This window comes from Oncorhynchus gorbuscha, linkage group LG06 (assembly GCF_021184085.1).
Source record: "Oncorhynchus gorbuscha isolate QuinsamMale2020 ecotype Even-year linkage group LG06, OgorEven_v1.0, whole genome shotgun sequence".
Lineage (NCBI taxonomy): Eukaryota > Metazoa > Chordata > Actinopteri > Salmoniformes > Salmonidae > Oncorhynchus > Oncorhynchus gorbuscha.
Window position 1 is genome coordinate 24,513,447 of NC_060178.1, and position 26,201 is coordinate 24,539,647.

The 26,201-nt window shown below is 48.3% G+C and overlaps 6 non-coding genes across 6 annotated transcripts; all 6 read left to right on the forward strand.

Moving 5' to 3' along the window:
- The first annotated feature begins 7,506 nt into the window (after positions 1-7,506).
- trnav-aac lies at positions 7,507-7,579 on the forward strand. Its single transcript has one exon. It is a non-coding gene; the product is annotated as a tRNA-Val (tRNA).
- A 3,143-nt stretch (positions 7,580-10,722) lies between these two features.
- trnav-aac lies at positions 10,723-10,795 on the forward strand. Its single transcript has one exon. It is a non-coding gene; the product is annotated as a tRNA-Val (tRNA).
- Positions 10,796-13,939: 3,144 nt separating this feature from the next.
- trnav-aac lies at positions 13,940-14,012 on the forward strand. The gene has a single exon. It is a non-coding gene; the product is annotated as a tRNA-Val (tRNA).
- Positions 14,013-17,156: 3,144 nt separating this feature from the next.
- trnav-aac lies at positions 17,157-17,229 on the forward strand. The gene has a single exon. It is a non-coding gene; the product is annotated as a tRNA-Val (tRNA).
- A 3,143-nt stretch (positions 17,230-20,372) lies between these two features.
- On the forward strand, positions 20,373-20,445 carry trnav-aac. The gene has a single exon. It is a non-coding gene; the product is annotated as a tRNA-Val (tRNA).
- Positions 20,446-23,585: 3,140 nt separating this feature from the next.
- Positions 23,586-23,657, forward strand: trnav-aac. The gene has a single exon. It is a non-coding gene; the product is annotated as a tRNA-Val (tRNA).
- Positions 23,658-26,201: the final 2,544 nt, after the last annotated feature.

Consider the following 26,201-nt stretch of genomic DNA (forward strand, 5'->3'; position numbering starts at 1 on the left):
GGTCTAATGCAGCGGTATTGACCCTCTGGGAAGAAATAAACATGGTTAAGCTTTCATAATGTCTGTTTTACTCTGAGAATTAGAACTTAACATGCAATAATATAGCCCTATTTGGTAAAAGACTAAGTCTATGTTCTGTATACCACCCCTACCTTGTCACAACACAACTGATTGGCTCAAACGCATTAAGAAGGAAAGACATTCCACAACTTAACTTTTAACAAGGCACACCTGTTAATTGAAATGCATTCCAGGTGACTACCTCATGAAGCTGGTTGAGAGAATGCCAAGTGTGTGCAAAGTTATCATCAATGCAAAGGGTGACTACTTTGAAGAATCTAATTAGTTTGAACGTGCAGACTGGCGCTAAGAACAGAACAGTGGGAACATTTCCTAGTCAACACTATTTCAGCACCGTTTCACGCTGCTCTGTGACAAGCATGGAGAAATGAAAATGTTCAATTATATTTCATGATATTCTTAAAATGTATGTGTTGACTGAATATAAGCCAGTGATGTCTGCTAAATAATCAAGTTAGGTTTCTCCAAAAATAAATCATTCTAAATAACAAACTGGCATTACATACAAATTAGTGAATCTCACCCCTTGTTCAAGAATTGCCTTTTTCTCGCTCACGCTAGGTTACATGAAAACAATCTCCAAAATATTGTTAGTTTTTAAACAAAGCTATTATTATTAGTCAACTTAGAAGTTTATAAAAGCACCTTAGATATTCTCACAGATCCTAACGGAAAATGCCCCTTAGATATTCATTTAGAATCCTCCAATCCTCTAAATGTAATTATTGGTGGAGAGTCACGTCATCGAATAAAATATTTTTAGATATACTGTAGGTCTTCCTGTAGAAGAAATTAGTATTGGTTACATTACAATTAGGGTATGGAAATGTTATGTCCCTTAGATATTAATTTAGAATTCTCCAATCTGCTGTAGCCTACCCCCGACTATCACGTTGTACAGCAATACTTTCCATCCTGACTGAAACCCTAAGGGTTTTGTTTTTCCTTGGAATAGGAACACCATAATATTAATCAAATTAATTAAGCCAAATTTCTTAATCAATCCCATGTACTATGTATTACAAAAAAGGTTTTAAATTCTAATGCCAATATGGGAGACTATCAAATGCTTCTCAAATTTGCCCTCTGGTGATCAAACTAGCACTGACTTGCATTAATGAAAAAATGGCTGACAATAAAATAACGTGTCATAGAATGCTGCCACAGCCAGCAAGGTGTGCTGCAGTATCACAAAACCTTTAAAGGAGGAACCACTGTATTCAGACCCCTTCACTATTTCCACATTTTTGTTACAGTTGTCGGAAGATCGGAAGATACACTTAGGTTGGAGTCATTAACATTTGTTTTTCAACCACTCCACACATTTTTTGTTAACAAACTATAGTTGTGGCAATTCGCTTAGGACATCTACTTTGTGCATGACACAAGTAATTTTTCCAACAATTGTTTACAGATGGATTATTTCACTTATAATTCACTGTATCACAATTCCAGTGGGTCAGAAGTTTACATACCCTAAGATGACTGTGCCTTTAAACAGCTTGGAAAATTCCAGAAAATGATGTCATGGCTTTAGAAGCTTCTGACAGGCTAATTGACATCATTTGAGTCAATTGGAGGTGTACATGTGGATGTATTACAAGGCTTACCTTCAAACTTAGTGCCTCTTTGTTTGAAAAACATGGGAAAATCAAAAACAATCTGCCAAGACCCCAGGACAATTTTGTAGACCTCCACAAGTCTGGTTCATCATTGGGAGCAATTTTCAAACGTCTGAAGGTACCATGTTCATCTGTACAAACAATAGTACGGAAGTATAAACACCATGGGACCACGTAGCCGTCATACCGCTCAGGAAGGAGACACGTTCTGTCTCCTAGAGATAGTTTTGTGCGAAAAGTGCAAATCAATCCCAGAACAACAGCAAAGGATCTTGTGAAGATGCTGGAGGAAACCGGTACAAAAGTATCTATATCCACAGTAAAACGAGTCCTATATCGACATAACCTGAAAGGCTGCTCAGCAAGGAAGAAGCCACTGCTCCAAAACCACCATATAAAAAGACAGGATCACCACTTCATTTTAAAAATGTCTAACTGACCTAAGACAGGGATATTTTTACTAGGATTAAATATCAGGAATTATGAAAAACTGACTTTAAATGTATTTGGCTGAGGTGTATGTAAACTTCAGACTTCAACTGTACGTGTAAGGTATTCAGATCTTTGCTATGAGACTCGAAATTGAGTTCAGGTGCATCCTGTTTCCATTGGTCATCCTTGAGATGTTTCTACAACTTGATTGGAGTCCACCTGTTGTAAATTCAATTGATTGGACAGGATTTGGAAAGGCACACACTTGTCTATAGAATGTCCCACAGTTGACAGTGCATGTCAGAGCAAAAACCAAGCCACGAGGTTGACAAAATAGTCCGTAGAGCTCCGAGACAGGATTGTGTCGTGGCACAAATCTGGTGAAAGGTACCAAATAAATCATTTCTGCAGCATTGAAGGTCCCCAAGAACACAATGGCCTCCATCGTTCTTAAATGGAAGAAGTTTGGAAACACCAAGACTCTTCCGACAGCTGGCCACCCGGCTAAACTGAGAGATCGGGGGAGAAGGGCCTTGGTAAGGGAGGTGACCAAGAACCCAATGGTCACTCTGATAGAGCTCTGGAGTTACTCTGTGGAAATGGGAGAACCTTTCATAAGGACAACCAAAATTTCAAAATGATCCTTGTGTGTATGCCTTCATGATAATTGAAGCATAATGACATAGACTTCAATGTACATTTTATTTCAGTGGAAGAGGCCATTTTTCAATGTCCCAAGTGCTTCTCAATCAACTTTAACAATAATAATTAGGAATAAAATGATACATTTTAAATTATTTTCTTCATTAAATGTTATCTTATGTATAGTCTTTATATTAAATGCTGAATTTTTTATAAGAATATTGACTTTTCTGTACGTCCTCAGTCGTTGACTAATTAACAAAAAATATCTAGTTAACAGAAGAAAGGAAGACAAAATAAGGACAAAAGAAGGACAGAAGAAAAAGGAAAAAAGAAAAAGGAAAAGAAAGAGGACAACAAAGTGAAACAGTCAGCACTTCTATTGCAACTTCGTATTTCGTCGTCCTAACGTAGTCTACACTGCTATCTGCCCAGCAGCTAGCCAGCTAGCAAACGTCCACCGTCTACCGAATAGCAGCACTGTAGAAACTATTACACTCAACTGAACGACTTGATTAGTGTAGTGTTAGCTAGCTACATAGTTGTCTTTGCTGTCTTCGTATCCAAGATAATTGTGTAGTTTAGAGCGTGTAGTCTTAGAGTGATTATCTTAATTTACCGAGGTTAGCTAGCCAGCTATTTGTCGTCCTTAACGTAGGAGACACTGCTAGCTAGCCAACAGCTAGCCAACGTCTACTGAATAGAACTTCCGCACTCAACAACCCGGTCGCATTCCGCTTCGCTCCACAGGTAGTATCACATTTTTCATTTCATTTCATTACAGCACAACGGTTTGATTTGTTTGATCGTAGCTAGCTACATAGCTAGCTACATAGCCGTCTGTGTATCAAAGATAATTGTGTAGTCTAGAGCGATTTTCTAGGTTAGCTAGCCAGCTATTGTCATTCTTTTAACGCAACGTAACGTAATCAACACTGCTAGCTAGCCAGCTAGCCCCGAATAGCAGCACTGTAGAAACTACTACACTCAACGGAACGACTTGATTAGTGTAGTGTCAACAACGCAGCCACTGTCAGCTAGCCTACAAAGTCAACAACGCAGCCACTGCCAGCTAGCCTACTTCAGCAGTACTGTATCATTTTTAATAATTTTAGTCAATAAGATTCTTGCTACGTAAGCTTAACTTTCTGAACATTCGAGACGTGTAGTCCACTTGTCATTCCAATCTCCTTGCATTAGCGTAGCCTCTTCTGTAGCCTGTCAACTATGTGTCTGTCTATCCCTGTTCTCTCCTCTCTGCACAGACCATACAAACGCTCCACACCGCGTGGCCGCTGCCACCCTAATCTGGTGGTCCCAGCGCGCACGACCCACGTGGAGTTCCAGGTCTCCGGTAGCCTCTGGAACTGCCGATCTGCAGCCAACAAGGCAGAGTTCATCTCAGCCTATGCCTCCCTCCAGTCCCTCGACTTCTTGGCACTGACAGAAACATGGATCACCACAGATAACACTGCTACTCCTACTGCTCTCTCTTCGTCCGCCCACGTGTTCTCGCACACCCCGAGAGCTTCTGGTCAGCGGGGTGGTGGCATAGGGATCCTTATCTCTCCCATGTGGTCATTCTCTCTTTCTCCCCTTACCCATCTGTCTATCGCCTCCTTTGAATTTCATGCTGTCACAGTTACCAGCCCTTTCAAGCTTAACATCCTTATCATTTATCGCCCTCCAGGTCCCCTCGGAGAGTTCATCAATGAGCTTGATGCCTTGATAAGCTCCTTTCCTGAGGACGGCTCACCTCTCACAGTTCTGGGCGACTTTAACCTCCCCACGTCTACCTTTGACTCATTCCTCTCTGCCTCCTTCTTTCCACTCCTCTCCTCTCCTTTTTTGACCTCACCCTCTCACCTTCCCCCCCTACTCACAAGGCAGGCAATACGCTCGACCTCATCTTTACTAGATGCTGTTCTTCCACTAACCTCATTGCAACTCCCCTCCAAGTCTCCGACCACTACCTTGTATCCTTTTCCCTCTCGCTCTCATCCAACACTTCCCACACTGCCCCTACTCGGATGGTATCGCGCCGTCCCAACCTTCGCTCTCTCTCCCCCGCTACTCTCTCCTCTTCCATCCTATCATCTCTTCCCTCTGCTCTCAAACCTTCTCCAACCTATCTCCTGATTCTGCCTCCTCAACCCTCCTCTCCTCCCTTTCTGCATCCTTTGACTCTCTATGTCCCCTATCTTCCAGGCCGGCTCGGTCCTCCCCTCCCGCTCCGTGGCTTGACGACTCAATGCGAGCTCACAGAACAGGGCTCCGGAAGGCCGAGCGGAAATGGAGGAAAACTCGCCTCCCTGCGGACCTGGCATCCTTTCACTCCCTCCTCTCTACATTTTCCTCCTCTGTCTCTGCTGCTAAAGCCACTTTCTACCACTCTAAATTCCAAGCATCTGCCTCTAACCCTAGGAAGCTCTTTGCCACATTCTCCTCCCTCCTGAATCCTCCTCCCCCTCCCCCTCCTCCCTCTCTGCAGATGACTTCGTCAACCATTTTGAAAAGAAGATCGACGACATCCGATCCTCGTTTGCTAAGTCAAACAACACCGCTGGTTCTGCTCACACTGCCCTACCCTGTGCTCTGACCTCTTTCTCCCTCTCTCTCCAGATGAAATCTCGCGTCTTGTGACGGCCGGCCGCCCAACAACCTGCCCGCTCGACCCTATCCCCTCCTCTCTTCTCCAGACCATTTCCGGAGACCTTCTCCCTTACCTCACCTCGCTCATCAACTTATCCCTGACCGCTGGCTACGTCCCTTCCGTCTTCAAGAGAGCGAGAGTTGCACCCCTTCTGAAAAAACCTACACTCGATCCCTCCGATGTCAACAACTACAGACCAGTATCCCTTCTTTCTTTTCTCTCCAAAACTCTTGAACGTGCCGTCCTTGGTCAGCTCTCCCGCTATCTCTCTCAGAATGACCTTCTTGATCCAAATCAGTCAGGTTTCAAGACTAGTCATTCAACTGAGACTGCTCTTCTCTGTATCACGGAGGCGCTCCGCACTGCTAAAGCTAACTCTCTCTCCTCTGCTCTCATCCTTCTAGACCTATCGGCTGCCTTCGATACTGTGAACCATCAGATCCTCCTCTCCACCCTCTCCGAGTTGGGCATCTCCGGCGCGGCCCACGCTTGGATTGCGTCCTACCTGACAGGTCGCTCCTACCAGGTGGCGTGGCGAGAATCTGTCTCCTCACCACGCGCTCTCACCACTGGTGTCCCCCAGGGCTCTGTTCTAGGCCCTCTCCTATTCTCGCTATACACCAAGTCACTTGGCTCTGTCATAACCTCACATGGTCTCTCCTATCATTGCTATGCAGACGACACACAATTAATCTTCTCCTTTCCCCCTTCTGATGACCAGGTGGCGAATCGCATCTCTGCATGTCTGGCAGACATATCAGTGTGGATGACGGATCACCACCTCAAGCTGAACTTCGGCAAGACGGAGCTGCTCTTCCTCCCGGGGAAGGACTGCCCGTTCCATGATCTCGCCATCACGGTTGACAACTCCATTGTGTCCTCCTCCCAGAGCGCTAAGAACCTTGGCGTGATCCTGGACAACAAACTGTCGTTCTCAACTAACATCAAGGCGGTGGCCCGTTCCTGTAGGTTCATGCTCTACAACATCCGCAGAGTACGACCCTGCCTCACACAGGAAGCGGCGCAGGTCCTAATCCAGGCACTTGTCATCTCCCGTCTGGATTACTGCAACTCGCTGTTGGCTGGGCTCCCTGCCTGTGCCATTAAACCCCTACAACTCATCCAGAACGCCGCAGCCCGTCTAGTGTTCAACCTTCCCAAGTTCTCTCACGTCACCCCGCTCCTCCGCTCTCTCCACTGGCTTCCAGTTGAAGCTCGCATCCGCTACAAGACCATGGTGCTTGCCTACGGAGCTGTGAGGGGAACGGCACCTCAGTACCTCCAGGCTCTGATCAGGCCCTACACCCAAATAAGGGCACTGCGTTCATCCACCTCTGGCCTGCTCGCCTCCCTACCACTGAGGAAGTACAGTTCCCGCTCAGCTCAGTCAAAACTGTTCGCTGCTCTGGCTCCCCAATGGTGGAACAAACTCCCTCATGACGCCAGGACAGCGGAGTCAATCACCACCTTCCGGAGACACCTGAAACCCCACCTCTTTAAGGAATACCTAGGATAGGATAAAGTAATCCTTCTCACCCCCCCCCCCCTTAAAATATTTAGATGCACTATTGTAAAGTGGTTGTTCCACTGGATGTCATAAGGTGAATGCACCAATTTGTAAGTCGCTCTGGATAAGAGCGTCTGCTAAATGACTTAAATGTAAATGTAAATGTAATTACAACAGCTACCACAATACACAGTAAATGTAGAGAGTTACTATAATCTGGCGGGAGTTGGACAGCACCCGCCAAATACATTTTGTTTACCCTACCTGGACCTGGGAAGATGCGGAGCAGTCAATTTGCGCGATACGGCTAAGCTAACTTTGTGAGTAGAAATAAGAGAGTGCGCTCTGACATACGGTTTTATATGAACCGTGGGGCAGGTCCTCCCACGCTGTCATGTCACCCATCGACGTGACTTTGTTTTTATTAACGCTCGAACTGCGCGAAGCCCAAGAGACATAATCCATACTTTCAACAGTACTGAAGGTCTAAAAGGTATGAAGTAAATCTTGATACACATAAACTATTGATACTGAGTAGGCTATTTGAGTATTCATGCTTGGTGTGTTCAGTTTCCGTAGTGTAGTGGTTATCACGTTTGCCTAACACGCGAAAGGTCCCCGGTTCGAGACCGGGCGGAAACAATTTTTCAAAAAGTAAATGGCAACACAGGCTATGGCCAATGTCTGAAATTAAACAAATAAATACAGTATTCGTAGGTTGCACATTTTGTCACTATTGTTCTTTTGTATTGTCAATTGGCGGCTGACGAATGAAAATGTAATCAAAAGTGAGCGTTATAGAGGGGAACAGAAGCCGCAGCATACATGTTCTGGAGAGTCTTAGCTTTCGGGAATGGGGTCATAAAAGCTTATAACGGTTCCAAAAGTCCAAAATTCACAAGAAAATAAAGTCAATAGGCCACATTGTCTCCAGAAACCCCTCCCTTGGTACCGCTTGTTTCTGTTTACCAGAGCAAGCGTTTGATACGTGTTCTCCTCTACCTTTTCTGGCTGGCAACGTGGTAACACAGGGAGGGAGACAGGGGAGTGGGCTGTCTGGATCCTTGTCTGCGGCAACTGGGGGTGGGTGCCTGGACTCCCTGGTAAACAACTTCCCCTACCCTCTCCAGGACACTGCAGGGTCCCACCCAGTGACTGTCCAACTTGGGGCATCTGCCTTTTTTTCCTCAGATGGCTATAGACGCAGACCAGCTCCCCAGCCACAAAGTGCCTTCCATCTGCTCTCTGGTGAAGGTGTGGGCTGTCTCCAGGCGGTCCTGGAGTCTCCGGGCATATTCTGGCCCCAGGGGAACATGAGGGCTATCCAGGGGCCGACCAAACGCCATCTCCGCAGGGGTGCGGATCTCTCTCCCCAGCATGAGGAGGGCAGGCGTGCAGCAGGTGGAGTCTTGGACAGTGGAGCGTCATGCCATGAGGTCCATAGGCAGGTGCTTGTTCCAGTCATGCTGGTGTTTGGAAGAGACGATGGCCAGCTGCTGTACAAGCATTGTGTTGAAGCGCTCCACAAGGCCATCACTTTGAGGATGGAGAGGAGTAGTGCGGGTCTTGTGCATACCCAGCCTCTCACACATGGTGGCGAACACACGGGACTCAAAGTTTCTGCCTTGGTCGCTGTAGATTGACTCTGCAGCTCCAAACCTGCTGAACTACCCCGCTGTCAGGGTGTTGACGATGGTCTCTGCCTCCTGGTCAGGCAGAGCATAGGCCTCGGGCCATTTTGTGAAATAGTCCATGACCGTAAGCACCCAGCGGTTTCCACTGTCTGTGGTGGGGAACGGCCCAACTACATCCACTCCCACCCTCTCCATGGGAGCCCCCACTGGAACTGTTGGAGATGAGCTTGAGAGCGGCCTGGGGGGACCTTTCTCGCTGTGCAGTTGTCACAGCGGCGGCAAAAGTCCTCCACATCACTCTTGTGCTGCCCCCAGTAAAAGCCCTAACGGAGGCGGTGCAGTGACCCCAAAGTTTTCAGTCCCCACCACTCCATGAGTACTCTGGAGCACAGCCTCCCGCAATGCTTTTGGGACCACCACCTGCCTCCTCTCCCGTAGCCGACTCCTTCGATGTCAGCTGTAGCACGCCATCAGCCAGCCACAGTCTCTCAAACTTTGTCCGTAGAGCTCCGAGACAGGAATGTGTCGTGGCACAAATCTGGTGAAAGGTACCAAATAAATCATTTCTGCAGCATTGAAGGTCCCCAAGAACACAATGGCCTCCATCGTTCTTAAATGGAAGAAGTTTGGAAACACCAAGACTCTTCCGACAGCTGGCCACCCGGCTAAACTGAGAAATCGGGGGAGAAGGGCCTTGGTAAGGGAGGTGACCAAGAACCCAATGGTCACTCTGATAGAGCTCTGGAGTTACTCTGTGGAAATGGGAGAACCTTTCATAAGGACAACCATCTCTGCAGCTCTCCACCAACCAGGCCTTGCTCTTTGTTCCTGAACGCAAACGCTTGAAGAGATGCGTCATTCAGGTTGCAGAGGTTCAGGTCTGCGTGCTCTGGCAGGAGCATCCTGTTCTGTGCTAGCATGAGCACTGAGAGAGGGTTCCCAATGCGGGCCGTTGTGTCGTAGGCCCGTGACAGTAGCTCATCTGTGGACCTGCACTGAGGTCTGGGGCAGCAGGCTTCATCTGGGGAGAGCATCAGCACTTCTATGTATTCATCCACCTTAGGCATATAGTCCAGCCCATGTTTTGCGTCCTATCCTTGCTGGGGTGGGCGAGAGCCCACGAGTCAGCCGGTGAAGGTGGCTCACTGAATGGTGTAGCTGCCGGGGCCTTCTTAAAGAACAGGTTAACTGCCGGGGCTGTGGCTTGAGGGTCGTCAAGCTCTAGCCTGGTCACTAAAGTCCTCTGTTGCGTCCCCCATGCTGGAGGCAGTGCTAGAAGGCCCCTTACTTAGGGGGCTTGAAGGAACGCAAAAGCATTTTTAGCTGCTTTATCTTAGAGGATAAAGAATCAACCTTCAACCTTGGTTTCATGGGCTTTCCCTCTTTTAGTGGCCAGGTCAATATCACTAAAAGTGTTCTTTTTTTGTCCTCAAGATAAATCATTCAAAATTATATATAAAAAAATATACACTGGATAAAATTTCAAAATGATCCTTGTGTGTATGCCTTCATGATAATTGAAGCATAATGACATAGACTTCAATGTACATTTTATTTCAGTGGAAGAGGCCATTTTTCAATGTCCCAAGTGCTTCTCAATCAACTTTAACAATAATAATTAGGAATAAAATGATACATTTTAAATTATTTTCTTCATTAAATGTTATCTTATGTATAGTCTTTATATTAAATGCTGAATTTTTTATAAGAATATTGACTTTTCTGTACGTCCTCAGTCGTTGACTGGTAATTACAACAGCTACCACAATACACAGTAAATGTAAAGAGTTACTATAATCTGGCGGGAGTTGGACAGCACCCGCCAAATACATTTTGTTTACCCTACCTGGACCTGGGAAGATGCGGAGCAGTCAATTTGCGCGATACGGCTAAGCTAACTTTGTGAGTAGAAATAAGAGAGTGCGCTCTGACATACGGTTTTATATGAACCGTGGGGCAGGTCCTCCCACGCTGTCATGTCACCCATCGACGTGACTTTGTTTTTATTAACGCTCGAACTGCGCGAAGCGCAAGAGACATAATCCATACTTTCAACAGTACTGAAGGTCTAAAAGGTATGAAGTAAATCTTGATACACATAAACTATTGATACTGAGTAGGCTATTTGAGTGTTCATGCTTGGTTTGTTCAGTTTCCGTAGTGTAGTGGTTATCACGTTCGCCTAACACGCGAAAGGTCCCCGGTTCGAGACCGGGCGGAAACAATTTTTCAAAAAGTTAATGGCAACACAGGCTATGGCCAATGTCTGAAATTAAACAAATAAATACAGTATTCGTAGGTTGCACATTTTGTCACTATTGTTCTTTTGTATTGTCAATTGGCGGCTGACGAATGAAAATGTAATCAAAAGTGAGCGTTATAGAGGGGAACAGAAGCCGCAGCATACATGTTCTGGAGAGTCTTAGCTTTCGGGAATGGGGTCATAAAAGCTTATAACGGTTCCAAAAGTCCAAAATTCACAAGAAAATAAAGTCAGTAGGCCACATTGTCTCCAGAAACCCCTCCCTTGGTACCGCTTGTTTCTGTTTACCAGAGCAAGCGTTTGATACGTGTTCTCCTCTACCTTTTCTGGCTGGCAACGTGGTAACACAGGGAGGGAGACAGGGGGAGTGGGCTGTCTGGATCCTTGTCTGCGGCAACTGGGGGTGGGTGCCTGGACTCCCTGGTAAACAACTTCCCCTACCCTCTCCAGGACACTGCAGGGTCCCACCCAGTGACTGTCCAACTTGGGGCATCTGCCTTTTTTTCCTCAGATGGCTATAGACCCAGACCAGCTCCCCAGCCACAAAGTGCCTTCCATCTGCTCTCTGGTGAAGGTGTGGGCTGTCTCCAGGCGGTCCTGGAGTCTCCGGGCATATTCTGGCCCCAGGGGAACATGAGGGCTATCCAGGGGCCGACCAAACGCCATCTCCGCAGGGGTGCGGATCTCTCCCCCAGCATGAGGAGGGCAGGCGTGCAGCAGGTGGAGTCTTGGACAGTGGAGCGTCATGCCATGAGGTCCATAGGCAGGTGCTTGTTCCAGTCATGCTGGTGTTTGGAAGAGACGATGGCCAGCTGCTGTACAAGCATTGTGTTGAAGCGCTCCACAAGGCCATCACTTTGAGGATGGAGAGGAGTAGTGCGGGTCTTGTGCATACCCAGCCTCTCACACATGGTGGCGAACACACGGGACTCAAAGTTTCTGCCTTGGTCGCTGTAGATTGACTCTGCAGCTCCAAACCTGCTGAACTACCCCGCTGTCAGGGTGTTGACGATGGTCTCTGCCTCCTGGTCAGGCAGAGCATAGGCCTCGGGCCATTTTGTGAAATAGTCCATGACCGTAAGCACCCAGCGGTTTCCACTGTCTGTGGTGGGGAACGGCCCAACTACATCCACTCCCACCCTCTCCATGGGAGCCCCCACTGGAACTGTTGGAGATGAGCTTGAGAGCGGCCTGGGGGGCCCTTTCTCGCTGTGCAGTTGTCACAGCGGCGGCAAAAGTCCTCCACATCGCTCTTGTGCTGCCCCCAGTAAAAGCCCTAACGGAGGCGGTGCAGTGACCCCAAAGTTTTCAGTCCCCACCACTCCATGAGTACTCTGGAGCACAGCCTCCCGCAATGCTTTTGGGACCACCACCCGCCTCCTCTCCCGTAGCCGACTCCTTCGATGCCAGCTGTAGCACGCCATCAGCCAGCCACAGTCTCTCAAACTTTGTCCGTAGAGCTCCGAGACAGGATTGTGTCGTGGCACAAATCTGGTGAAAGGTACCAAATAAATCATTTCTGCAGCATTGAAGGTCCCCAAGAACACAATGGCCTCCATCGTTCTTAAATGGAAGAAGTTTGGAAACACCAAGACTCTTCCGACAGCTGGCCACCCGGCTAAACTGAGAAATCGGGGGAGAAGGGCCTTGGTAAGGGAGGTGACCAAGAACCCAATGGTCACTCTGATAGAACTCTGGAGTTACTCTGTGGAAATGGGAGAACCTTTCATAAGGACAACCATCTCTGCAGCTCTCCACCAACCAGGCCTTGCTCTTTGTTCCTGAACGCAAACACTTGAAGAGATGCGTCATTCAGGTTGCAGAGGTCCAGGTCTGCGTGCTCTGGCAGGAGCATCCTGTTCTGTGCTAGCATGAGCACTGAGAGAGGGTTCCCAATGCGGGCCGTTGTGTCGTAGGCCCGTGACAGTAGCTCATCTGTGGACCTGCACTGAGGTCTGGGGCAGCAGGCTTCATCTGGGGAGAGCATCAGCACTTCTATGTATTCATCCACCTTAGGCATATAGTCCAGCCCATGTTTTGCGTCCTATCCTTGCTGGGGTGGGCGAGAGCCCACGGGTCAGCCGGTGAAGGTGGCTCACTGAATGGTGTAGCTGCCGGGGCCTTCTTAAAGAACAGGTTAACTGCCGGGGCTGTGGCTTGAGGGTCGTCAAGCTCTAGCCTGATCACTAAAGTCCTCTGTTGCGTCCCCCATGCTGGAGGCAGTGCTAGAAGGCCCCTTACTTAGGGGGCTTGAAGGAACGCGAAAGCATTTTTAGCTGCTTTATCTTAGAGGATAAAGAATCAACCTTCAACCTTGGTTTCATGGGCTTTCCCCTCTTTTGGTGGCCAGGTCAATATTACTAAAAGTGTTCTTTTTTTGTCCTCAAGATAAATCATTCAAAATTATATATAAAAAAATATACACTGGATAAAATTTCAAAATGATCCTTGTGTGTATGCCTTCATGATAATTGAAGCATAATGACATAGACTTCAATGTACATTTTATTTCAGTGGAAGAGGCCATTTTTCAATGTCCCAAGTGCTTCTCAATCAACTTTAACAATAATAATTAGGAATAAAATGATACATTTTAAATTATTTTCTTCATTAAATGTTATCTTATGTATAGTCTTTATATTAAATGCTGAATTTTTTATAAGAATATTGACTTTTCTGTACGTCCTCAGTCGTTTACTGGTAATTACAACAGCTACCACAATACACAGTAAATGTAGAGAGTTACTATAATCTGGCGGGAGTTGGACAGCACCCGCCAAATACATTTTGTTTACCCTACCTGGACCTGGGAAGATGCGGAGCAGTCAATTTGCGCGATACGGCTAAGCTAACTTTGTGAGTAGAAATAAGAGAGTGCGCTCTGACATACGGTTTTATATGAACCGTGGGGCAGGTCCTCCCACGCTGTCATGTCACCCATCGACGTGACTTTGTTTTTATTAACGCTCGAACTGCGCGAAGCGCAAGAGACATAATCCATACTTTCAACAGTACTGAAGGTCTAAAAAGTATGAAGTAAATCTTGATACACATAAACTATTGATACTGAGTAGGCTATTTGAGTATTCATGCTTGGTGTGTTCAGTTTCCGTAGTGTAGTGGTTATCACGTTCGCCTAACACGCGAAAGGTCCCCGGTTCGAGACCGGGCGGAAACAATTTTTCAAAAAGTAAATGGCAACACAGGCTATGGCCAATTTCTGAAATTAAACAAATAAATACAGTATTCGTAGGTTGCACATTTTGTCACTATTGTTCTTTTGTATTGTCAATTGGCGGCTGACGAATGAAAATGTAATCAAAAGTGAGCGTTATAGAGGGGAACAGAAGCCGCAGCATACATGTTCTGGAGAGTCTTAGCTTTCGGGAATGGGGTCATAAAAGCTTATAACGGTTCCAAAAGTCCAAAATTCACAAGAAAATAAAGTCAGTAGGCCACATTGTCTCCAGAAACCCCTCCCTTGGTACCGCTTGTTTCTGTTTACCAGAGCAAGCGTTTGATACGTGTTCTCCTCTACCTTTTCTGGCTGGCAACGTGGTAACACAGGGAGGGAGACAGGGGGAGTGGGCTGTCTGGATCCTTGTCTGCGGCAACTGGGGGTGGGTGCCTGGACTCCCTGGTAAACAACTTCCCCTACCCTCTCCAGGACACTGCAGGGTCCCACCCAGTGACTGTCCAACTTGGGGCATCTGCCTTTTTTTCCTCAGATGGCTATAGACCCAGACCAGCTCCCCAGCCACAAAGTGCCTTCCATCTGCTCTCTGGTGAAGGTGTGGGCTGTCTCCAGGCGGTCCTGGAGTCTCCGGGCATATTCTGGCCCCAGGGGAACATGAGGGCTATCCAGGGGCCGACCAAACGCCATCTCCGCAGGGGTGCGGATCTCTCTCCCCAGCATGAGGAGGGCAGGCGTGCAGCAGGTGGAGTCTTGGACAGTGGAGCGTCATGCCATGAGGTCCATAGGCAGGTGCTTGTTCCAGTCATGCTGGTGTTTGGAAGAGACGATGGCCAGCTGCTGTACAAGCATTGTGTTGAAGCGCTCCACAAGGCCATCACTTTGAGGATGGAGAGGAGTAGTGCGGGTCTTGTGCATACCCAGCCTCTCACACATGGTGGCGAACACACGGGACTCAAAGTTTCTGCCTTGGTCGCTGTAGATTGACTCTGCAGCTCCAAACCTGCTGAACTACCCCGCTGTCAGGGTGTTGACGATGGTCTCTGCCTCCTGGTCAGGCAGAGCATAGGCCTCGGGCCATTTTGTGAAATAGTCCATGACCGTAAGCACCCAGCGGTTTCCACTGTCTGTGGTGGGGAACGGCCCAACTACATCCACTCCCACCCTCTCCATGGGAGCCCCCACTGGAACTGTTGGAGATGAGCTTGAGAGCGGCCTGGGGGGCCCTTTCTCGCTGTGCAGTTGTCACAGCGGCGGCAAAAGTCCTCCACATCGCTCTTGTGCTGCCCCCAGTAAAAGCCCTAACGGAGGCGGTGCAGTGACCCCAAAGTTTTCAGTCCCCACCACTCCATGAGTACTCTGGAGCACAGCCTCCCGCAATGCTTTTGGGACCACCACCCGCCTCCTCTCCCGTAGCCGACTCCTTCGATGCCAGCTGTAGCACGCCATCAGCCAGCCACAGTCTCTCAAACTTTGTCCGTAGAGCTCCGAGACAGGATTGTGTCGTGGCACAAATCTGGTGAAAGGTACCAAATAAATCATTTCTGCAGCATTGAAGGTCCCCAAGAACACAATGGCCTCCATCGTTCTTAAATGGAAGAAGTTTGGAAACACCAAGACTCTTCCGACAGCTGGCCACCCGGCTAAACTGAGAAATCGGGGGAGAAGGGCCTTGGTAAGGGAGGTGACCAAGAACCCAATGGTCACTCTGATAGAACTCTGGAGTTACTCTGTGGAAATGGGAGAACCTTTCATAAGGACAACCATCTCTGCAGCTCTCCACCAACCAGGCCTTGCTCTTTGTTCCTGAACGCAAACACTTGAAGAGATGCGTCATTCAGGTTGCAGAGGTCCAGGTCTGCGTGCTCTGGCAGGAGCATCCTGTTCTGTGCTAGCATGAGCACTGAGAGAGGGTTCCCAATGCGGGCCGTTGTGTCGTAGGCCCGTGACAGTAGCTCATCTGTGGACCTGCACTGAGGTCTGGGGCAGCAGGCTTCATCTGGGGAGAGCATCAGCACTTCTATGTATTCATCCACCTTAGGCATATAGTCCAGCCCATGTTTTGCGTCCTATCCTTGCTGGGGTGGGCGAGAGCCCACGGGTCAGCCGGTGAAGGTGGCTCACTGAATGGTGTAGCTGCCGGGGCCTTCTTAAAGAACAGGTTAACTGCCGGGGCTGTGGCTTGAGGGTCGTCAAGCTCTAGCCTGATCACTAAAGTCCTCTGTTGCGTCCCCCATGCTGGAGGCAGTGCTAGAAGGCCCCTTACTTAGGGGGCTTGAAGGAACGCGAAAGCATTTTTAGCTGCTTTATCTTAGAGGATAAAGAATCAACCTTCAACCTTGGTTTCATGGGCTTTCCCTCTTTTAGTGGCCAGGTCAATATCACTAAAAGTGTTCTTTTTTTGTCCTCAAGATAAATCATTCAAAATTATATATAAAAAAATATACACTGGATAAAATTTCAAAATGATCCTTGTGTGTATGCCTTCATGATAATTGAAGCATAATGACATAGACTTCAATGTACATTTTATTTCAGTGGAAGAGGCCATTTTTCAATGTCCCAAGTGCTTCTCAATCAACTTTAACAATAATAATTAGGAATAAAATGATACATTTTAAATTATTTTCTTCATTAAATGTTATCTTATGTATAGTCTTTATATTAAATGCTGAATTTTTTATAAGAATATTGACTTTTCTGTACGTCCTCAGTCGTTGACTGGTAATTACAACAGCTACCACAATACACAGTAAATGTAGAGAGTTACTATAATCTGGCGGGAGTTGGACAGCACCCGCCAAATACATTTTGTTTACCCTACCTGGACCTGGGAAGATGCGGAGCAGTCAATTTGCGCGATACGGCTAAGCTAACTTTGTGAGTAGAAATAAGAGAGTGCGCTCTGACATACGGTTTTATATGAACCGTGGGGCAGGTCCTCCCACGCTGTCATGTCACCCATCGACGTGACTTTGTTTTTATTAACGCTCGAACTGCGCGAAGCGCAAGAGACATAATCCATACTTTCAACAGTACTGAAGGTCTAAAAAGTATGAAGTAAATCTTGATACACATAAACTATTGATACTGAGTAGGCTATTTGAGTATTCATGCTTGGTGTGTTCAGTTTCCGTAGTGTAGTGGTTATCACGTTCGCCTAACACGCGAAAGGTCCCCGGTTCGAGACCGGGCGGAAACAATTTTTCAAAAAGTAAATGGCAACACAGGCTATGGCCAATTTCTGAAATTAAACAAATAAATACAGTATTCGTAGGTTGCACATTTTGTCACTATTGTTCTTTTGTATTGTCAATTGGCGGCTGACGAATGAAAATGTAATCAAAAGTGAGCGTTATAGAGGGGAACAGAAGCCGCAGCATACATGTTCTGGAGAGTCTTAGCTTTCGGGAATGGGGTCATAAAAGCTTATAACGGTTCCAAAAGTCCAAAATTCACAAGAAAATAAAGTCAGTAGGCCACATTGTCTCCAGAAACCCCTCCCTTGGTACCGCTTGTTTCTGTTTACCAGAGCAAGCGTTTGATACGTGTTCTCCTCTACCTTTTCTGGCTGGCAACGTGGTAACACAGGGAGGGAGACAGGGGGAGTGGGCTGTCTGGATCCTTGTCTGCGGCAACTGGGGGTGGGTGCCTGGACTCCCTGGTAAACAACTTCCCCTACCCTCTCCAGGACACTGCAGGGTCCCACCCAGTGACTGTCCAACTTGGGGCATCTGCCTTTTTTTCCTCAGATGGCTATAGACCCAGACCAGCTCCCCAGCCACAAAGTGCCTTCCATCTGCTCTCTGGTGAAGGTGTGGGCTGTCTCCAGGCGGTCCTGGAGTCTCCGGGCATATTCTGGCCCCAGGGGAACATGAGGGCTATCCAGGGGCCGACCAAACGCCATCTCCGCAGGGGTGCGGATCTCTCTCCCCAGCATGAGGAGGGCAGGCGTGCAGCAGGTGGAGTCTTGGACAGTGGAGCGTCATGCCATGAGGTCCATAGGCAGGTGCTTGTTCCAGTCATGCTGGTGTTTGGAAGAGACGATGGCCAGCTGCTGTACAAGCATTGTGTTGAAGCGCTCCACAAGGCCATCACTTTGAGGATGGAGAGGAGTAGTGCGGGTCTTGTGCATACCCAGCCTCTCACACATGGTGGCGAACACACGGGACTCAAAGTTTCTGCCTTGGTCGCTGTAGATTGACTCTGCAGCTCCAAACCTGCTGAACTACCCCGCTGTCAGGGTGTTGACGATGGTCTCTGCCTCCTGGTCAGGCAGAGCATAGGCCTCGGGCCATTTTGTGAAATAGTCCATGACCGTAAGCACCCAGCGGTTTCCACTGTCTGTGGTGGGGAACGGCCCAACTACATCCACTCCCACCCTCTCCATGGGAGCCCCCACTGGAACTGTTGGAGATGAGCTTGAGAGCGGCCTGGGGGGCCCTTTCTCGCTGTGCAGTTGTCACAGCGGCGGCAAAAGTCCTCCACATCGCTCTTGTGCTGCCCCCAGTAAAAGCCCTAACGGAGGCGGTGCAGTGACCCCAAAGTTTTCAGTCCCCACCACTCCATGAGTACTCTGGAGCACAGCCTCCCGCAATGCTTTTGGGACCACCACCCGCCTCCTCTCCCGTAGCCGACTCCTTCGATGCCAGCTGTAGCACGCCATCAGCCAGCCACAGTCTCTCAAACTTTGTCCGTAGAGCTCCGAGACAGGATTGTGTCGTGGCACAAATCTGGTGAAAGGTACCAAATAAATCATTTCTGCAGCATTGAAGGTCCCCAAGAACACAATGGCCTCCATCGTTCTTAAATGGAAGAAGTTTGGAAACACCAAGACTCTTCCGACAGCTGGCCACCCGGCTAAACTGAGAAATCGGGGGAGAAGGGCCTTGGTAAGGGAGGTGACCAAGAACCCAATGGTCACTCTGATAGAACTCTGGAGTTACTCTGTGGAAATGGGAGAACCTTTCATAAGGACAACCATCTCTGCAGCTCTCCACCAACCAGGCCTTGCTCTTTGTTCCTGAACGCAAACACTTGAAGAGATGCGTCATTCAGGTTGCAGAGGTCCAGGTCTGCGTGCTCTGGCAGGAGCATCCTGTTCTGTGCTAGCATGAGCACTGAGAGAGGGTTCCCAATGCGGGCCGTTGTGTCGTAGGCCCGTGACAGTAGCTCATCTGTGGACCTGCACTGAGGTCTGGGGCAGCAGGCTTCATCTGGGGAGAGCATCAGCACTTCTATGTATTCATCCACCTTAGGCATATAGTCCAGCCCATGTTTTGCGTCCTATCCTTGCTGGGGTGGGCGAGAGCCCACGGGTCAGCCGGTGAAGGTGGCTCACTGAATGGTGTAGCTGCCGGGGCCTTCTTAAAGAACAGGTTAACTGCCGGGGCTGTGGCTTGAGGGTCGTCAAGCTCTAGCCTGATCACTAAAGTCCTCTGTTGCGTCCCCCATGCTGGAGGCAGTGCTAGAAGGCCCCTTACTTAGGGGGCTTGAAGGAACGCGAAAGCATTTTTAGCTGCTTTATCTTAGAGGATAAAGAATCAACCTTCAACCTTGGTTTCATGGGCTTTCCCTCTTTTAGTGGCCAGGTCAATATCACTAAAAGTGTTCTTTTTTGTCCTCAAGATAAATCATTCAAAATTATATATAAAAAAATATACACTGGATAAAATTTCAAAATGATCCTTGTGTGTATGCCTTCATGATAATTGAAGCATAATGACATAGACTTCAATGTACATTTTATTTCAGTGGAAGAGGCCATTTTTCAATGTCCCAAGTGCTTCTCAATCAACTTTAACAATAATAATTAGGAATAAAATGATACATTTTAAATTATTTTCTTCATTAAATGTTATCTTATGTATAGTCTTTATATTAAATGCTGAATTTTTTATAAGAATATTGACTTTTCTGTACGTCCTCAGTCGTTGACTGGTAATTACAACAGCTACCACAATACACAGTAAATGTAGAGAGTTACTATAATCTGGCGGGAGTTGGACAGCACCCGCCAAATACATTTTGTTTACCCTACCTGGACCTGGGAAGATGCGGAGCAGTCAATTTGCGCGATACGGCTAAGCTAACTTTGTGAGTAGAAATAAGAGAGTGCGCTCTGACATACGGTTTTATATGAACCGTGGGGCAGGTCCTCCCACGCTGTCATGTCACCCATCGACGTGACTTTGTTTTTATTAACGCTCGAACTGCGCGAAGCGCAAGAGACATAATCCATACTTTCAACAGTACTGAAGGTCTAAAAAGTATGAAGTAAATCTTGATACACATAAACTATTGATACTGAGTAGGCTATTTGAGTATTCATGCTTGGTGTGTTCAGTTTCCGTAGTGTAGTGGTTATCACGTTCGCCTAACACGCGAAAGGTCCCCGGTTCGAGACCGGGCGGAAACAATTTTTCAAAAAGTAAATGGCAACACAGGCTATGGCCAATTTCTGAAATTAAACAAATAAATACAGTATTCGTAGGTTGCACATTTTGTCACTATTGTTCTTTTGTATTGTCAATTGGCGGCTGACGAATGAAAATGTAATCAAAAGTGAGCGTTATAGAGGGGAACAGAAGCCGCAGCATACATGTTCTGGAGAGTCTTAGCTTTCGGGAATGGGGTCATAAAAGCTTATAACGGTTCCAAAAGTCCAAAATTCACAAGAAAATAAAGTCAGTAGGCCACATTGTCTCCAGAAACCCCTCCCTTGGTACCGCTTGTTTCTGTTTACCAGAGCAAGCGTTTGATACGTGTTCTCCTCTACCTTTTCTGGCTGGCAACGTGGTAACACAGGGAGGGAGACAGGGGGAGTGGGCTGTCTGGATCCTTGTCTGCGGCAACTGGGGGTGGGTGCCTGGACTCCCTGGTAAACAACTTCCCCTACCCTCTCCAGGACACTGCAGGGTCCCACCCAGTGACTGTCCAACTTGGGGCATCTGCCTTTTTTTCCTCAGATGGCTATAGACCCAGACCAGCTCCCCAGCCACAAAGTGCCTTCCATCTGCTCTCTGGTGAAGGTGTGGGCTGTCTCCAGGCGGTCCTGGAGTCTCCGGGCATATTCTGGCCCCAGGGGAACATGAGGGCTATCCAGGGGCCGACCAAACGCCATCTCCGCAGGGGTGCGGATCTCTCTCCCCAGCATGAGGAGGGCAGGCGTGCAGCAGGTGGAGTCTTGGACAGTGGAGCGTCATGCCATGAGGTCCATAGGCAGGTGCTTGTTCCAGTCATGCTGGTGTTTGGAAGAGACGATGGCCAGCTGCTGTACAAGCATTGTGTTGAAGCGCTCCACAAGGCCATCACTTTGAGGATGGAGAGGAGTAGTGCGGGTCTTGTGCATACCCAGCCTCTCACACATGGTGGCGAACACACGGGACTCAAAGTTTCTGCCTTGGTCGCTGTAGATTGACTCTGCAGCTCCAAACCTGCTGAACTACCCCGCTGTCAGGGTGTTGACGATGGTCTCTGCCTCCTGGTCAGGCAGAGCATAGGCCTCGGGCCATTTTGTGAAATAGTCCATGACCGTAAGCACCCAGCGGTTTCCACTGTCTGTGGTGGGAACGGCCCAACTACATCCACTCCCACCCTCTCCATGGGAGCCCCCACTGGAACTGTTGGAGATGAGCTTGAGAGCGGCCTGGGGGGCCCTTTCTCGCTGTGCAGTTGTCACAGCGGCGGCAAAAGTCCTCCACATCGCTCTTGTGCTGCCCCCAGTAAAAGCCCTAACGGAGGCGGTGCAGTGACCCCAAAGTTTTCAGTCCCCACCACTCCATGAGTACTCTGGAGCACAGCCTCCCGCAATGCTTTTGGGACCACCACCCGCCTCCTCTCCCGTAGCCGACTCCTTCGATGCCAGCTGTAGCACGCCATCAGCCAGCCACAGTCTCTCAAACTTTGTCCGTAGAGCTCCGAGACAGGATTGTGTCGTGGCACAAATCTGGTGAAAGGTACCAAATAAATCATTTCTGCAGCATTGAAGGTCCCCAAGAACACAATGGCCTCCATCGTTCTTAAATGGAAGAAGTTTGGAAACACCAAGACTCTTCCGACAGCTGGCCACCCGGCTAAACTGAGAAATCGGGGGAGAAGGGCCTTGGTAAGGGAGGTGACCAAGAACCCAATGGTCACTCTGATAGAACTCTGGAGTTACTCTGTGGAAATGGGAGAACCTTTCATAAGGACAACCATCTCTGCAGCTCTCCACCAACCAGGCCTTGCTCTTTGTTCCTGAACGCAAACACTTGAAGAGATGCGTCATTCAGGTTGCAGAGGTCCAGGTCTGCGTGCTCTGGCAGGAGCATCCTGTTCTGTGCTAGCATGAGCACTGAGAGAGGGTTCCCAATGCGGGCCGTTGTGTCGTAGGCCCGTGACAGTAGCTCATCTGTGGACCTGCACTGAGGTCTGGGGCAGCAGGCTTCATCTGGGGAGAGCATCAGCACTTCTATGTATTCATCCACCTTAGGCATATAGTCCAGCCCATGTTTTGCGTCCTATCCTTGCTGGGGTGGGCGAGAGCCCACGGGTCAGCCGGTGAAGGTGGCTCACTGAATGGTGTAGCTGCCGGGGCCTTCTTAAAGAACAGGTTAACTGCCGGGGCTGTGGCTTGAGGGTCGTCAAGCTCTAGCCTGATCACTAAAGTCCTCTGTTGCGTCCCCATGCTGGAGGCAGTGCTAGAAGGCCCCTTACTTAGGGGGCTTGAAGGAACGCGAAAGCATTTTTAGCTGCTTTATCTTAGAGGATAAAGAATCAACCTTCAACCTTGGTTTCATGGGCTTTCCCTCTTTTAGTGGCCAGGTCAATATCACTAAAAGTGTTCTTTTTGTCCTCAAGATAAATCATTCAAAATTATATATAAAAAAATATACACTGGATAAAATTTCAAAATGATCCTTGTGTGTATGCCTTCATGATAATTGAAGCATAATGACATAGACTTCAATGTACATTTTATTTCAGTGGAAGAGGCCATTTTTCAATGTCCCAAGTGCTTCTCAATCAACTTTAACAATAATAATTAGGAATAAAATGATACATTTTAAATTATTTTCTTCATTAAATGTTATCTTATGTATAGTCTTTATATTAAATGCTGAATTTTTTATAAGAATATTGACTTTTCTGTACGTCCTCAGTCGTTGACTGGTAATTACAACAGCTACCACAATACACAGTAAATGTAGAGAGTTACTATAATCTGGCGGGAGTTGGACAGCACCCGCCAAATACATTTTGTTTACCCTACCTGGACCTGGGAAGATGCGGAGCAGTCAATTTGCGCGATACGGCTAAGCTAACTTTGTGAGTAGAAATAAGAGAGTGCGCTCTGACATACGGTTTTATATGAACCGTGGGGCAGGTCCTCCCACGCTGTCATGTCACCCATCGACGTGACTTTGTTTTTATTAACGCTCGAACTGCGCGAAGCGCAAGAGACATAATCCATACTTTCAACAGTACTGAAGGTCTAAAAAGTATGAAGTAAATCTTGATACACATAAACTATTGATACTGAGTAGGCTATTTGAGTATTCATGCTTGGTGTGTTCAGTTTCCGTAGTGTAGTGGTTATCACGTTCGCCTAACACGCGAAAGGTCCCGGTTCGAGACCGGGCGGAAACAATTTTTCAAAAAGTAAATGGCAACACAGGCTATGGCCAATTTCTGAAATTAAACAAATAAATACAGTATTCGTAGGTTGCACATTTTGTCACTATTGTTCTTTTGTATTGTCAATTGGCGGCTGACGAATGAAAATGTAATCAAAAGTGAGCGTTATAGAGGGGAACAGAAGCCGCAGCATACATGTTCTGGAGAGTCTTAGCTTTCGGGAATGGGGTCATAAAAGCTTATAACGGTTCCAAAAGTCCAAAATTCACAAGAAAATAAAGTCAGTAGGCCACATTGTCTCCAGAAACCCCTCCCTTGGTACCGCTTGTTTCTGTTTACCAGAGCAAGCGTTTGATACGTGTTCTCCTCTACCTTTTCTGGCTGGCAACGTGGTAACACAGGGAGGGAGACAGGGGAGTGGGCTGTCTGGATCCTTGTCTGCGGCAACTGGGGGTGGGTGCCTGGACTCCCTGGTAAACAACTTCCCCTACCCTCTCCAGGACACTGCAGGGTCCCACCCAGTGACTGTCCAACTTGGGGCATCTGCCTTTTTTCCTCAGATGGCTATAGACCCAGACCAGCTCCCCAGCCACAAAGTGCCTTCCATCTGCTCTCTGGTGAAGGTGTGGGCTGTCTCCAGGCGGTCCTGGAGTCTCCGGGCATATTCTGGCCCCAGGGGAACATGAGGGCTATCCAGGGGCCGACCAAACGCCATCTCCGCAGGGGTGCGGATCTCTCTCCCCAGCATGAGGAGGGCAGGCGTGCAGCAGGTGGAGTCTTGGACAGTGGAGCGTCATGCCATGAGGTCCATAGGCAGGTGCTTGTTCCAGTCATGCTGGTGTTTGGAAGAGACGATGGCCAGCTGCTGTACAAGCATTGTGTTGAAGCGCTCCACAAGGCCATCACTTTGAGGATGGAGAGGAGTAGTGCGGGTCTTGTGCATACCCAGCCTCTCACACATGGTGGCGAACACACGGGACTCAAAGTTTCTGCCTTGGTCGCTGTAGATTGACTCTGCAGCTCCAAACCTGCTGAACTACCCCGCTGTCAGGGTGTTGACGATGGTCTCTGCCTCCTGGTCAGGCAGAGCATAGGCCTCGGGCCATTTTGTGAAATAGTCCATGACCGTAAGCACCCAGCGGTTTCCACTGTCTGTGGTGGGGAACGGCCCAACTACATCCACTCCCACCCTCTCCATGGGAGCCCCCACTGGAACTGTTGGAGATGAGCTTGAGAGCGGCCTGGGGGGCCCTTTCTCGCTGTGCAGTTGTCACAGCGGCGGCAAAAGTCCTCCACATCGCTCTTGTGCTGCCCCAGTAAAAGCCCTAACGGAGGCGGTGCAGTGACCCCAAAGTTTTCAGTCCCCACCACTCCATGAGTACTCTGGAGCACAGCCTCCCGCAATGCTTTTGGGACCACCACCCGCCTCCTCTCCCGTAGCCGACTCCTTCGATGCCAGCTGTAGCACGCCATCAGCCAGCCACAGTCTCTCAAACTTTGTCCGTAGAGCTCCGAGACAGGATTGTGTCGTGGCACAAATCTGGTGAAAGGTACCAAATAAATCATTTCTGCAGCATTGAAGGTCCCCAAGAACACAATGGCCTCCATCGTTCTTAAATGGAAGAAGTTTGGAAACACCAAGACTCTTCCGACAGCTGGCCACCCGGCTAAACTGAGAAATCGGGGAGAAGGGCCTTGGTAAGGGAGGTGACCAAGAACCCAATGGTCACTCTGATAGAACTCTGGAGTTACTCTGTGGAAATGGGAGAACCTTTCATAAGGACAACCATCTCTGCAGCTCTCCACCAACCAGGCCTTGCTCTTTGTTCCTGAACGCAAACACTTGAAGAGATGCGTCATTCAGGTTGCAGAGGTCCAGGTCTGCGTGCTCTGGCAGGAGCATCCTGTTCTGTGCTAGCATGAGCACTGAGAGAGGGTTCCCAATGCGGGCCGTTGTGTCGTAGGCCCGTGACAGTAGCTCATCTGTGGACCTGCACTGAGGTCTGGGGCAGCAGGCTTCATCTGGGGAGAGCATCAGCACTTCTATGTATTCATCCACCTTAGGCATATAGTCCAGCCCATGTTTTGCGTCCTATCCTTGCTGGGGTGGGCGAGAGCCCACGGGTCAGCCGGTGAAGGTGGCTCACTGAATGGTGTAGCTGCCGGGGCCTTCTCTAAAGAACAGGTTAACTGCCGGGGCTGTGGCTTGAGGGTCGTCAAGCTCTAGCCTGATCACTAAAGTCCTCTGTTGCGTCCCCCATGCTGGAGGCAGTGCTAGAAGGCCCCTTACTTAGGGGGCTTGAAGGAACGCGAAAGCATTTTTAGCTGCTTTATCTTAGAGGATAAAGAATCAACCTTCAACCTTGGTTTCATGGGCTTTCCCTCTTTTAGTGGCCAGGTCAATATCACTAAAAGTGTTCTTTTTTGTCCTCAAGATAAATCATTCAAAATTATATATAAAAAAATATACACTGGATAAAATTTCAAAATGATCCTTGTGTGTATGCCTTCATGATAATTGAAGCATAATGACATAGACTTCAATGTACATTTTAT